The following is a 12,737-nucleotide window of genomic DNA, read 5'->3' as shown; positions in this document are numbered from 1 at the left end:
GAAATCTAGTGGGAAAGTCAAAAGTATATAAACATTTCACAGCTGTGTCTATGTGTGTGTTATTTCAATGAAGAGAAAAATGTCTGTAGATTAAGGACTTAACATCTATATTATATATACTATTTCATGAAGATGTTTATATTTAATTTAAGCTGCTGAAGAGGTTTTGCATTTGAATATGTAGGGCTCATCGTGGAAGCAAAAAATGAAGCGATTAAATGAGGTGTAATTAGGCAGGGATGGTATAGGATGTCAGTTCTTTCTGGAAATAATTCTAATGGGTCTGGGGAAGAGAGCAACTTCTCTTAAAGTATGCTGCTCAAATAGTTAACTCACCAGAACAATCCATCTTTTAAGATTAAGTCATTCAATTAAAGCAAGTACTTTGCAATCACCACAGTAATAATTGATCCAGGGAAGAATCATCAAGAGATGCTAAAACCATCAGGTAAAAGCATGTTGGGGAGCAGGATTTTAACACAGTTTCCAAGTATCCCCTGACAAATTACTTATAAATTACAAAGGGCAAAGAAAGTACCTTGACAATGGAGAAACATGGTGGACCCTACCAAGTGTTCAAAGTTGACATCAACAATATTAATAGGATAATAATAGAATAAACCAACATCACATCTCTCCTGATGTTATGCATGAGAAAACTCAACATCACTTATATGGTAGCCCTCCTCAAAAGCCATGGCCTAAATCTAGTAATGAAGAAACAATCATTTAATACAAAACTTGGGGACAGTCTAAAAGACAACTGGTCTGTGCTCTTCTAAAACATTAATCTCATGAAAGACAAAGAAAAGCTGAGGAAACAGCTGAGGTTAAAACAGCCTAAAGAGACATGACAGCTAAAGGCAAGCGTGATCTTGGATTGGAAAGAGTTGCTATAAAAGGACATTTGGTGGAGTAGTCGGTAAAATTTTAATATGAACTGAATATTATATAATAATTCTGAACTGATGTTAAATTTCCTGATTTTGGTCATTGTGTCATAGTCATGTAAGAGAATATCCTTGTTATTAAGAAATGCACATGATATATTATCAGGCAGAGAGTCTTGAGGTCAGCAACTTACTCTCAAATCTTCAGCAGAATTACAACAATTCATAGAGAGAGAGGAGGAAAGCATTGCAATACTCTTGCAACTTTTTAACTGAGTGTTTACTGTTTACCAGACAATATGTTAGGCACTAAAAATCATGGAATAGAGAGATCCTGAAAGGACTTGGAACTCTAGTGGAGAGAGAGATGGATAAATTGCAATATCATAGGGTGAGTAAAATTGTATAGAAATAGAATTATATAGAAATAGAAGGTGCCGAGGAACACACTGGGCGAGCACCTTCTTGGGTGAAGGTTTCACAGAGCAGGTGACACTGGAGTTGAGACTTGAAGGATGAGTGGAAATCTGCAAGTGAGCAAGTGGAGACGGAGAGTTCCAGGCAGAAGGACAGCATGTGCAAGAACACAGGAGAGGTATTAGACACCCCAAGTAGAGCTCATCCAAAGCCTCGGGAGCTAAGGTTTTGGAGTGTAGGGGACTCAGCTAAGCCTTCACTAGCTCATACACCTGTGCTGTATAAGCTCTGAAGGCGTGGTAAGTCTAATGGAGACCTTTGGTTTCCTGAAATGCCTGAACTGAGCAGGTGGGACAGAAGAGGGGATCTGGGCAGAGTCTCTCAGTCTTCAACCATAAACCACCTTAACTTCATTTAATTAAATCAACAGTGTTTTATATCCCAGTCTCCTTCAAGTTTTCTCTTCTCCTTCTGTGGACCCCTCAACTATAAAATGAAAAGATGCCATCACTAATGTTCTATGCCAGCGGCTCTCAAATTTGAGCACAGCATCAGAATCCCCCAGAGGCCCTGTTAAAACCCCAGCTTCCTGGACCCCACCTCCAGAGTTTGTAATTCAGTAGGTCTGAGGTAGGGCCTGAGAATTTGCATGCTGAGCTGGTCCAAGGGACCACACATTGAAAACCATTCTTCTATGTATTTAGCATGCAATGGTTCCCACCCAGGCATATGTGTGGTCCACTTACCTTCAACAGCATGTCTAGCTCCATATGGAGAAAATCAAGTGTCTATTTGTGTCTATCAACTAAGTGGGGAAAGGGAATAGATGACCTATTAAAAATGTTTTCTTTATATAGACATGACTGAGGGATAAGCAGAAGTTTCAAAATATTTGGATGAAAGACCCAACGCAAACGTGCAAAACTAATTTAACACATTTTTTTCAACTTGCTTTCTAATTATTCTCAAAAATCTAGAGCTATGTTCTTTTTTTTTCTGGTCACTTAGGGTTATTTTAAGCACTGTATTTTTGGCTTTCTTACAAGACGGTCTTGTAGTGTACCACATCTGGGCAACAGGAAGCTCCAGAAGGCAAACAATTGGAGGACATGCTCAGATTCTTCTGTACACATCACGTTAGAATCCACACAGCATGTTTGACAGTTAAAAAAACTAAAGGTTCGCCTTAACCTATTGCATAAACAGTAACATTTGCTTTCTGTGCCCATTCACAAATCTTATGACGGCTCGGATATATATACAACTTTGTTGTAAAATATTTGAGGGAGGCTATGTCAAACATTTCAATGACAATTAATGCGCCATTAGGCTCAGAAAAAAAATAACAAGATGCAGAATCTTGGCGTGTTCTTCCAGGGAGGGATAAGGATTAGAATGCCAGAGTTCAGCAGAGCATTGTACAAAGCGACAAATGGGTGCTGATGGCCATGATATTCCCATTAGCCGTGGTAATTACAAGGTTAGCACACAATTTGTGAAATGTTTAAAATTTTAGAACTGAACGCAATCTCAGCTCTTGGGCAGTTTTTGACTATTCTAAACCCTCTTCATATCCTGAGTCATCTGGTTTCCCGTAATGCCTGGTTCATACCTCAATTACGCCAATTGTCATATTGCATTGTCATGGTCTGCTTAATTGTTATCTCCCTCACTGGGCTGTGAACACACAGAGGGCAGAGCCTCAGCCTGAGAAATTTTTGTAGTCTTGGATACACTGAATCCAACTAATTAATCTTTTCCTTTTATGATCATTATATAAATGATTGAACAAACTGCTAAATGATTTAATCCAAAGAAAAAAGAATATTTACTCAAACTCTTTCTACTTATGTGTAGCTTATAAACTCCATCAACCAAGCATTTCATGAGCTTGGTCTTGCCAGAGAAATAGGAATAACTACTCCATCTTTCTGAGGTGTTTCATTCAGGAAGGATGTCTAAAATCTACTAAGCAAAGCAGGCCTTTCCAAACACCCTGGGCAGGTCAGGGCACTCTGCCACTCCCTACTTCCTGTCACCAGGAAACAGAAAGAGCAGGTCATGATAGTGAATAAGGGCAAGTCTGACTGCCCTCTGCAACTGTCTAGCCGGGCATCATATACAAAGTCCTTTATTTCTTTTATGTCCTTTAAGAAGAATGTTGCTCCAGAAACTGGAGAGAAAGTGTAGTACGGAGCAGTAAAAATTGCACAGAAGTTGACTTTGAATTTTCTGGTTCAAGTGTCAGCCCTGCCACATTCTTGTGATGTGGCTTCTTGGAAGTCTCTTGAACTCTCTAAGCCTCAGCTCTGTCAGCATAAAATAGAGCCAATGATACCTTGCCACCACCACGTGGCAGGGTGGTTGTGAGCACAGCAAGAGCTAACGGTGGAGGAAGGACTTTGTAAAAAGGTACATGACTTGAGAGGTCACCATCACTTTTGTCAAGCAATAATCTATGGAACAAAATCCCCCAAATTTAGAACTTTCTCATTGGCAGAACCAAACCTCAGCATTTTCTATTCCAAGATAAATGCTTTGCTTAAATCAAAGAGCTGCGAACACATATTTGCTCCATTATATCTAGGAAATAACCACACCATGATGAAAGTGGGATTTTGGATTGACACACTTTTTACAGCAGTGAGAGAAGATTTCCTAAATTGAAGGAGTAGGGTACCAGGAGGGACACCAGGCTGGTGGCAGTGAGGTCATCTAGATGAGATAAGCTCTTTTAATCTAGCTGTCTATGTTCTTTGAGCTGAATCTTTCACTTTTGTCTCCAGGACTTCAGCTTAAAATAACTAAGTGCCATTGAACCAGTCTTTGTATCTTTTTTGAATATCTCAAATCATGTATAATAAGTTTTTTAAAGACAATTGAAAAATTACCCACTAAATGCAGCAACACAAACCTATCCAGCCCTCAGAAAGATAAAAATATTGCTTTAAAACTTGCAGGATGCATTGACTAGGCTACAAAACTTTCCGAAGGTTACACAATTATAAGACGGTGAGTTATGCCAAGTTCATCCAGATCGCAAATTCAGAATATGTTACTTATTCCTTACTTCTGCCTAGAAGGCTGCACGCCACTCCTTGGCCCCAGTACACATGCACACACACTTACATTCGCACACACCTGGCAGGCTCCTATTCATCTTTCAAAACCCAGCTCAGATGTCACCTCCCTAACCCAAGGCTGATGGGGAGTCACTCCCTGTTCTGCTGTTCCTCTGAACTTTGTACACTTATTTCAGTGAATAACTGGGATTTGTTATGACCACATCTTCATCATTTATATTTGCTCAGCACCTAGAATAGTTCCCTTCTTTGCCCTTTCTTTTCTTCTCTCCCTCCCTCCCTTCATTTCTCCCAGTGCATGGAAACTGCAATCTTCTCCTAGCACAGACCCCAAACCATGGAGTTATCATTAACTTCTCTCTCACACACACACCCTTACATCCAACCCGTCAGGAAATCCTGTTGGCTCTACCTTTAAAGCCATTTATCCAGAAACTGGTCCTCTCTCAGCACGTCTACTGCAAATAGCCTGTTCAAGCCACCATCATCTTTCTTTTTGGATGACTGCAACAACCTGCATAGGTCTCCCTTCTTCTAACCTTTCTCTCTGAAGTCTATTCTCAAAATATACCCAGGGAGATCTTTTAAAACCGAAGTCGCCTCTGCTCAAAGCCTTCCACTGGTTCCCTGTTTCAAGACGAAATAGGCCACAGGCCTTATGGTGATCTGGCCCCGTTTTCTCTCTGACTCATCTCTCATCCTCACTTATTATACTCTGATCACTTTGGCCAACTGGCTGTTCTTCAAACAAGCCAGTTACACTCCCCGTTTAGGGTCTTTTGCATGTGCTGTTTCCTCTGCCTGGAAGGCTTCTCCCCATATATCCAGATATATACACGTGGCTGATTCCCTCACCTCCCTCAAGTCTTTGCTCTAATATCATCTTCTCAGTGAGGTCCACCCTAGCCATTCTACTTAAAATTGCTACCCACCCTTGTTCTCCAGGCATATCCAACCCCCTACCCCACTCTGCTTTTCCTCTTTTCCCATAGCTCTTATCACCTTCTAACACGCTATATAATATTTATCGTGGTTTTTATTATCTTTTGTCACGCCCCCACCTTCAGCTAGAATATAAGAGCTACAAGGAATCTTTCTGTGTCCCTGATGCATCTCCAATGCCTGGCTCATAGCAGGTGCTTGACAAATATTTGTTGCATTAATTCATTTGCTCAGAAAAACAAAAACATGACATGCTGTTCTTAAGATAGAATATTCTATACCAAGACTTAGAGGCACTCTTGGGAAGATTGGTGCCCTCTAGGCCATTATTTTTTAGTAAACGGAGAACTCAGAGCCAACTGGGTTCACTTATATATTTTAATTACAATTATATTTTTAATTCGCTTGTGCTAAAAATATCATCATAACAAACAGGATAAAAGTAAACATTCGGCAAATTTGTAGAATGAGTAAAAGCAGATCCTGGGCATAGTATTTAAAGGAGACTTGGTTTGAGACCTCTGAGAAATCTAAAATGGAGCCAGTCTGTGACTGCAACCCACACCCAAGGAGGCAGGGGAGAGACGCGACCAGGATGTTGAATCTTTTAAAACTCACAGCCAAAAAATTTCACTTAGATAGCGAGTTACTTAAACATAAGATACAAGATTAGGCTGGAATGTTTGGGCAAAACAATTTTCTGTATGATCTTTTTAAAAGGAGTGATTGTGTTTTTAGGCTCAGGATATTTCAGGCCAAAATATCAGGTAGACAAATTCATCACTTCACTTCCTAGTGACTCTGTAATGTGCCATACTTGCTGTTTCTGCAAAAATGGAGGCAGGGCTCCATCACTCTTGGCCAGTGGCAGAAGAAACACATCCACAGACCTTTCAAAGCCCATTCTTATGAGTCGGAAACCACCAGACAGGAATCTGTGATGGCAGACAAATTTTAAAGGCCTGTGGGCCACACACTCAGGGACTGAAATTAAAAAAGGGTCCTTCTGTATTTTGTATTCCCTGGGCCTATTTCTGAGCCTCTGAAGATCAATACAAAGAGAATAAAAGTATAATCGATTTTTCTCCTGTAGATTTTGTGGATTAATTCTCTGCCAATGTTTGATCCTTTCACCTCACATCTTAATAGTTGTCACCGTCCCCAGGTTTGTTCAGCGAATTTAAATGTAGAAATATCAGCCCCAGTTATCTAAAAATTGCACACAAAATCTAATCCTGATCAATTTCACATTAATTTTTCTCTCTTTTTTTTGAGGAAGATTAGCCCTGAGCTAACTGCTGCCAATCCTCCTCTTTTTGCTGAGGGAGACTGGCCCAGAGCTGACATCCGTGCCCATCTTCCTCTCCTTTATATGTGGGACACCTGCCACAGCATGGCTTTCCAAGCAGTGCCATGTCCACCCTCCGGGATCCAAACCGGCAAACCCTAGGCTGCTGAAGCGGAACATGAGAACTTAACCGCTGTACCACCGGGCCGGCCCCAACACAATAACTTTTCTTGAAGTGCTTTATAAAAAGATCATTTTCTTGAACTCTTGTAAATAATACGCATGCTGAAGTATTTAGGGAGAAGTGTACTGATGTCTAAAATTTACTTTAAAATGCATTAAAAAATAGGATGGATTAATGGATGGATAGAGGGATGGTGTGTGATAAAAATATACTAAAATGTTAATGGCGAATCTAGGTGGTGAGTATACACGTATTTTCTGTGAATTCTTTAAATTTTGATGTCTGTTTGAAATTTCTCATAAACAATTTGAATAATCATTTAAATTATTTATTAAAATTGTCTATGGTAGTCAAATGGAAAGAGAAATGACAGTCAAATTATATGAATCCTAGAAAGCTAGACAGAAGAAAAGAACTCCTAACTCAAAATTGTCCCCATTGCCCATGGGGATGCTTTGAGAGGGAGAGTCATTTTATAACAGAGTTTTATATCTCTACTAAGCCTGTTTATTTGTTAAATCTTTAGTGTTTTCTTCTTCCTTTGGTCTTACCATTCTAACACGACTCTTCATTTTTAATATCCCCCAAAGAGATAATGCATCAATGAAATAACTCGTGGAACTTGCATGAGTCCCCATAAGTCACGTTTCCCTTTCCACGCAGACAGAAAATTCCAAGTGCAATCTCAAAATATTTCACATCTTCCTGCTCAATAAAAGTTCAGAGAGTTACAGATCTCTGTCTATCATTGTTTGCATCTTAGAGGTTACTCTTGCTCTGTGTATCTAGCAGATACTTCGGGGTGTTTTTTCTCTGCATCTCTACCCCTATCTCAATTTCTCTCCATCTCTTCATTATTCGAGGTCTCTCTTTTAGTCTCTGTTTCTTTCTCTTGTCTGTCTATGTCTCTGCCTCTCTCTGCCTGGAAATGAAAGAGAAGCAGTGCATTTGCAAAAACAAATGGAAACAAACTAGACTTCCCACCTACAAAATTGTGCCTGGCAAAAGGAATTTCCTCCTACCTGGCAAAACCTTTCAGGCTGGTCCTTTCAATTTCTCCTTCTTATCTTCATCCCTTAAGAAACTGTTTGAGCCTCTGGAATTCCCTAGAGTACAGGAAGGTTCGAGGGTACAATGACACATCAGCTTTTCCAGCTCTTTTTAATACTCTCCTGGGGGAAAGAAAGGGGGGGCGAGGGGAGGAGCAAGGACTGTGTTTATGGTGACTGACACATCACTTGTGCTTAAGCATGCTTTATTGCCATTAAATGAAAATGATCATCTGTAAACGCTGGTCTTAGAAATGAATACAAAAATTCACCAGGGACAGCAGACAGCATTCTCAAAAAATAGTGGTAATAACAATAATAAAGTAATATAAATGAAACTAGCCTTTTCCAATTTTTTTCTTTTTTTTTGTGCTTGAGGAAGATTGGCCCTGAGCTAACATCTGTGCCAGTCTTCCTCTACATTGTATGTGGGACACTGCTACAGTATGGCTTGATGAGCGGTGTGTAGGTCCACGCCCGGGATCTGAACCCACAAACCCCAGGCCACTGAAGTGGAGAATACAAACTTCACCACTCTGCCACCAGGCCAGGCCTACCTTTTTCAATTTTGATTAAAATTTTACAAAAGAAAAATTAACTATAATTATTCCTATTTCAATGATTTAGTCTCCACCTAAAGTCTCTAGACTGTGAACTCCTTGAGAGCAGTGACTGGGTATCATTCATCTTTGTGTCATTCATATTCCCTGGGTATCCCCAAGCAAAGAGTCTTGTACACATTAGGTCTCAAAATAGCATGTGTAATGGATGGTGAATGGATACTTGGATGGATGAATGGATGGATGGACGCTTGGATGGAAGGATGGATAAATTAATGAATTGAACAATGACAAACACTCCCTGCATTGACAAGCTTTATCTGGCAAGATAAAGCTCAAGTGTCTGTATTCATCTTGGATGCTCTAAACTAGCCTACACCAACCGGATCAGGGATCAGGATAGAGGCAAAGGAAATATACAAGTACTTATATGTGTGCATACACGAGTTAGGGTAAGAGTTAAGCTGCTGTAACAAGAGACCTAACAATAATATGGCCTAAAGAACAACGTAGGTCAATTCCCTCTCACACAGTTCAGTCCAAGCTGGGTATTCCAGGTCAACAAGAGGCTTTCCTCCACAATCATTCAGAAACCAGGCTAATGGCATCTGAGCTTCCTGCAAGGACCACCAGGGTAGCCACTGGGAAGGGTGAAAGAGTTAAATCTAGAGACTTCCTCCCAAAAAGTGAGGCAGAAGTTGCTCGCATTCCTTCCACTCACATTCCGTTGGTCAGAGCTTAGTCCCACAGCCACATCCAGCAGCAGGGACAACCTGAGATTTGATTTCCAACTAGGCAGCCATGTGCCCAGCTCAACTCTATTATCATAGAAGAGGAAAGGGAGGATGGATGGAGAGGAGGAGCTGGTCAGCTACCCTCTCAGTCACATTTTGTACACATGTCTATCACCATTATCTCAAAATCCAAAGACTCATACTTGGAAAGGAGTGTTGTTTAGTTTTTGGAATAAGTATTCAAGGAAACAGGGTCAGATGAAGTTTCCTGACACAAACGGTCAATAGAAGGACAGTCTGTCATTAACAGAGTTGAATTCAAGCTTTTCTGTGTTTTTCCAGGATTGTTAAATTTGACATAAAACCTAGAGAGCCTCCTACACAGAAGATAACTTCCGAAACGATAGGCTAGTTCACTCTTCATCAATTATCCCTTAGTTATTCATGAAGTGGGTTAGCAGGTGCAAAGCTTTGTTCTACTTGGAGTCATTTCACATTTGCGCTCACTAAATGTTCTGATTCTCTCAGGGAAATAATTAGGCTATCACAGGTAAAATTCTTCAGCAAAAACAGTTAGGCTCAGATATTTAATGCCAACCAGTGCTTTTAGTCTTCTCCTCCCTCCTGCTCAGGGAGCCATGTTCTCCCCTCTGACTCACCCACCCAACAGCATCCCCCTCCTCTAGACTCCCTTTCATTCCCCAAGGCAGCAGCTTAGACACCAAATGACTTTAGGTTCAAGGTCTTGAACTCTAACACCGACCCTGGTTAAGTAGCAAGGTCCTTATTTCCTCTGTTACTCCAGAGCATTCACCACTTTTCTCTACTCTGTATCCTCTCCTTGATCCTCAAGCCATCTTCCCACTTCTCCTTGTGTGCTATTCTCCCACAGGAGAGAAGCTTGCTATCTTAGTTCAGGTTCACCCAAAAGTAGATCCTGAGACAAGGACTTGAGTGTAGGCAATTTATTTGGAAAGCAATCCAAGGAAGCAAGAGAGGGAATACAGAAAGTAAGACCTGGGGGCCGCCCTGTGGCAGAGTAGTTAAGTTCCCGCACTCCACTTCAGGTGGCCCAGGGTTTCGGTGGTTAATATCCTGGGCCCGGACCTAGCACCGCTCATCAAGCGATGCTGAGGCGGTGTCCCACATAGCACAATCAGAAGGACCCACAACTAGAAGATACAACTATGTCCCAGGGAGCTTTAGGGAGGAGAAGAAAAAAAAAGATTGGCAACAGATGTTAACTCAAGTGCCAATCTTTTTCTTTTCTTTTTTTTTTTTTTTTTGAGGAAGATTAGCCCTGACCTAACATCCGCCACCAATCCTCCTCTTTCTGCTGAGGAAGACTGGCCCTGAGCTAACATCCATGCCCATCTTCCTCTACTTTATACGTGGGACACCTCCCACAGCATGACTTGACAAGTGGTGCCATGCCCACACCCGGGATCCGAACCAGCGAACCCCAGGCCACCAAAGCAGAATGTGCGAACTTAACCGCTGTGCCACCGGGCTGGCCCTCAAGTGCTAATCTTTTAAAAAAAGAAAGAAACTAAGTAAGACCTGAAGGGATAAAAGCCAAAAAGTGTGCCTCGATAATTGCATCACCTCTGTAGGCAACTGGGGTTGCATCCCGTTGGGGACCCTCTGAGAAACTCAGAACGACCCTCAGAACCGTCCCAGCGAGAGATGGCTGGGATTTAGTCACCCAGCGCCACCCGTCAGTGGTTGACGATTGCCCCTAGGGATCCACACTTCCAGGCTGGCCTGTGAACAGGCTGAGTAAACTCCCTTAGCAACGGAGACAGCCAGCGGTGGAGAAAGGAAGGCTCTGCGGTGGGAGGCTGCGCGCATGCTCAGGAACTGTCCACGGAGCTCGGAGATGCACCGAGCGCATCTGAAACGCAGAATGGACAGTGTCTGCAGCACTTGCCAACCTCTTCAAAACGAAATCTCCTCACCTTAAAACCTCACACTCCCCCTCCCACACTATTCTCACCATGAATGGCACCAAATTCCTCAGACTGGAGTTCACTACTTCCTCTTTGCTCTCGCAAACGTTTATGCCAAAATGCACTATTGCACTAGCCGTGGAGTTCTGGCTTTGTTTCCTTCCACAATGCTTCCCCTACTAAACTGTGAGGTGCTCAAGGATACGAATCCTATCTCCTTTGCAATGATTGTTACCTCGTAGAGTCTCAACAAGTATTTGCAGAGTGAATAAACGGCAAATAATCGCCTCAATAATATACCTAAACACCAAAAGACCGTCTCCAACCTCCTTGTAACTGACATGGCGTTTCCACCTTAACTCACTCCTTCATGTTTGACTACAAAAGACATGCTATTATGTCAAGAGAGACCCTGATCAAGTGTATATCCGATGAGTGGAGGAGGAAGAATCTTGTCTGTAAAGCTGTGAAAAAAATGCCTTTGTTTACTGACAAAAACACATGAGAAAACTTGTTCTCTAAAATCATACACTGTTTGAAACCACATTTAGGGAGAATGAAACACCTCATTCTTCCCTGGAGGATCCAAGTCATTGTAACACAGAAAAACAGCCTCAATTTCCAACCCAGGTGCAGAGCTTCAGATAAGGGTTTTGCACACAACATTCCACATTTATCTTAACTTTGTTGTTTCCAAGGAAACAGGACCCTGAGTTCTCATCTCAGCTCAGGCCTCATGTCAACCCCTTTATACACGGCCCTGCTTTGCTTTGAACAAGCACAACACTACTTTGTCAAAATTTTACCAGAACCTCACCCTTTCCCCCCAATCACATAGCAAGCCTGTGTGTTCCTTTGTCTGGTGACATGCCCAGTCATCCGTCTGGTGGGTGGTCCCCTTGCTCAGCAAGTTAACCTAACTTTGTTGGTGTGTCCTTGGTGGTCTCTATCAGATGGCCTTTAGCACCTCTAGCCAATTTGTTTGCAGCACAGATTAATTTATCAAGGTTGCTAGTCACCGCTATGAAGAGCTCTTAGAGAGGGAGACTGAGAAGACTGGGCAGGTAAACTCTTCAAAAGACATAGGGGCTTTGAGAGTATAATGGACTTTTGAGAAGGGCACATTTAGATGGTAGACCTGAATAGGGGAGAAGAGGTGAAGGCAGCCACCAAGACAAGGTGAAACAGTCATACTCTTTGCCTTCCTGGAACGGTAACCACCCTGCCGATGGGAAACTTCCATTCCACCCTCTGCTCCAGCAGGAGCTGCAGTTCCCACACCATGATTGGTCCGGGAATCATCATGTGACCCAAGCCTGGCCAATCAAAATCTTTCCTTAGATTTTGTTCCTAACATCTCTGGCTAAGAAGTTTTAAAGATATAACACTAAGATTGCCTGTTGCCATGGTTTCAGCTTTGTGGCACAGCTAGCCTGACCCCAAAACACAGAAGGAAGCAGAGATGAAACCATGAGGACATTCAAGTGCCTGCCTTTCCACTTTTTTTTTTTTGTGGTGAAAGTCAGTACATCACTTTATTTGCTTAAGCTAGCTCAGTTTGAATTTTGGTCATTTGTAACTCAGAGTCATCACTATGACTTTGGGTAGACACAGTTTAAAACCTTTCCCAGGGTCCTATAG

General features: G+C 41.9%; 1 protein-coding gene across 1 annotated transcript in view; it reads right to left on the bottom strand.

Annotated features, from left to right (window-relative positions):
• LOC103550800 (collagen alpha-4(VI) chain-like) overlaps positions 1–7,926 on the bottom strand; it is a 103,480-nt gene extending 95,554 nt beyond the window's left edge. Inside the window, exon 1 of the mRNA XM_008519871.2 lies at positions 7,827–7,926. The gene's annotated coding sequence lies outside the window, so the exon portion shown is untranslated. The remainder of the gene's footprint in view (positions 1–7,826) is intronic.
• Positions 7,927–12,737: the final 4,811 nt, after the last annotated feature.

This window comes from Equus przewalskii, chromosome 15, assembly GCF_037783145.1.
Source record: "Equus przewalskii isolate Varuska chromosome 15, EquPr2, whole genome shotgun sequence".
NCBI lineage: Eukaryota > Metazoa > Chordata > Mammalia > Perissodactyla > Equidae > Equus > Equus przewalskii.
The sequence above is the reverse complement of the archived record's forward strand: the minus strand, read 5'-3'. Positions and strand labels throughout refer to the sequence as shown.